The 2,584-nt window shown below is 40.7% G+C and overlaps 1 pseudogene; it reads left to right on the plus strand.

Moving 5' to 3' along the window:
• The first annotated feature begins 480 nt into the window (after positions 1-480).
• Positions 481-2,112, plus strand: LOC140933203 (uncharacterized; annotated as a pseudogene).
• Positions 2,113-2,584: the final 472 nt, after the last annotated feature.

Consider the following 2,584-nt stretch of genomic DNA (forward strand, 5'->3'; position numbering starts at 1 on the left):
TCCCCAATAATTGAGAATGTTCTTGAACAACCTGTTGACTTTGTCGTTCAGGAAGGCAGCAAATCCAGCGGTGGTAGCCATCGGCCAGTTCAAGATAGCGTTGATTGGAAGGCCAACCAATGCAGTTTTGTTAAAGATTGGAGCTGTTGTCATGATGTGGTCGATTATTATTATCATCAATTGCCAGGACGGAATTTTTGTTCCTTCTGAAGAGTTTGGGAGTTGATACTGTTGCCAGAACATTTGATGAAAGAACATGTTAATCTTGTGGTCGGTGAGAATAGCATTCTTCAAATCTTCGACCGGTTTATGGAGACGGAGGTGTTTATCTGTAATTTTAGTATCTGTAGATCGAAGTGCACACAGGGCTGTTTCGTCATCTTCAGCTTGTGGGATTCTACAAGCTAATGATGACGAAACAACCCTGTGTGCACTTCGATCTACAGATACTAAAATTACAGATAAACACCTCCGTCTCCATAAACCAGGGGCACCCAACGAGAATATAGTTCAAAACCACTTAAACATAGCATTGTTAAACGTATTTTAGTATTTAAACGGTGGATATGGGCATATTTTTATCCCCTATAAATTTTTCATCTGTTCGGATTTCCTAGCTGAAAGTCTAGTGATCCGAAAATTTTAGGGATCAAAACTTACCTGTTCGAAAATTTCAGCCAGAAAAAAGGCTCCCGAAAATTCTAAGTGACCTTTTTAGGGTAAAAATCCGTTGAAAATGGGCAATTTTACCATTTCTTAGATGTTCGAAAATCTTAGGAGAGGTAGGCAAGCAAGAAATTTTACAACAAATGTTCCCAAAATTCTAGATCTCAAATCGTCTTCCAAACAGATATTTTTCCGAAAATTGTCGTTGGGTGCCCGTGATACACCGGTCGAAGATTTGAAGAATGCTATTCTCACCGACCCCGCGATCTACATGTTCTTTCATCAAATGTTTTGGCAACAGTATCATCTTCCAGACTCTTCAGAAGGAACAAAAATTCCGTCCTGGCAATTGATGATAATAATAATCGACCACATCATGACAACAGCTCCAGTGTTTAACAAAACTGCATTGGTTTGCTTTCCAATCAAAGCTATCTTGAACTGGCCGATGGCTACCACCGCCGGATTTGCTGCCTTCATGAACGACAAAGTCAACAGGTTGTTCAAGAACATTCTCAGTTATTGGGGAGAATTTTTGTCAACTCCAGAGTCTCGCTATGTCTTAACTGACCATCCTCGACATGGTTGGTTTGGTGAGGATGCAATGGAAGCAATGCCAAACTTTGTTGAGGAGTTTAAATGCGACCCAGATGCCCCTCATTATGGTTTCAAGTCATGGGATGATTTTTTCACCAGCGAGTTTCGTCCTGGAGTTCGTCCAGTAGAATTTCCAGACGATGATTACATTGTTGCAAACGCCTGTGAGTCGGCGCCCTACAAGATAGCTACATGCGTCAAAAAGAGGGACTTCTTTTGGATTAAGAGACAACGGTACTCTTTGCATTTTATGCTGAACAAGAGTGACCTGGCCAAGAAATTTCATGGTGGAACCGTCTACCAAGGGTTTCTTAGCGCCACCAGCTATCACCGATTGCACAGCCCGGTGTTAGGTACAATCTACAAAACAAAACTTGTTAATGGTTTTTATTACTCGCAGACCTATAGCATTCAGGACTACCCCAAATCACCCGAAATGTCGCAAGGATACCTGGCCCAGGTAGCTGCCCGAGGGATAATCTACATAATGGCTGATAATCCTGATATTGGATTGATGTGTTTCGTAGCGATCGGTATGGTAGAAGTCTCTTCAAACGAAATCACTGTTAAAGAGGGGGACAAAGTCAAGAAAGGCGACCAGCTCGGAATGTTCCACTATGGTGGTTCCACGCACTGTCTTATATTTCGACCTGAAGTAAAAATCGAGTTTGATACTCGTGGCCAAACACCAGGTCTGGATACAATATTCCAGTTAATGCTAAAATTGCGACCGTTTATCCAGCACAAGAAAAGCAGAAAAGGTTATAAAGAAAAATAGCTGAACTTGGAATTTGGAGTTTACTTGATCTTGATGTCATTGTTTTTCTAGAATATTAAAGCGGTCACAGGACCATATTAATTGTATTTGAACCTTTCTTCCATGATTTTTTTTTATTTTTGGACTGTGCGATGCAAATGTTTTGATCAGGCGCATGCAAGCAACTGAGTTCTTGAGTCCGTATTTTGTATGGAAATTAACAGTTATGCTTTGTTTCCATGTACAGTGTAAGAAATGAGAGAGGTAAACGTTAGTTCACATTCTACACATTGTTATTACTTAGGTGCTGCTTTGTGCATGGCGAGTAGAAGCAAAATAAACTTCAGTCTGATAATTAAAACGGACTTCCCTGAGGTATTTAATTTTTTTCTTTCGCATTTAGATAATTTTTATTTTATTTTATGCGGACTCATTTTAAACGTCGAACTTCAAATGTGCCGCTAATGGGAAAACCTATTGCTCTCCCTCATTTACTTCAGATTCAGCACATGAGTAGCCTGCTCCGGGCGTTCAGGTTGTAAAGCGCCGCGGTCAGATGGTGGG

This window comes from Porites lutea, chromosome 4 (assembly GCF_958299795.1).
Source record: "Porites lutea chromosome 4, jaPorLute2.1, whole genome shotgun sequence".
NCBI lineage: Eukaryota > Metazoa > Cnidaria > Anthozoa > Scleractinia > Poritidae > Porites > Porites lutea.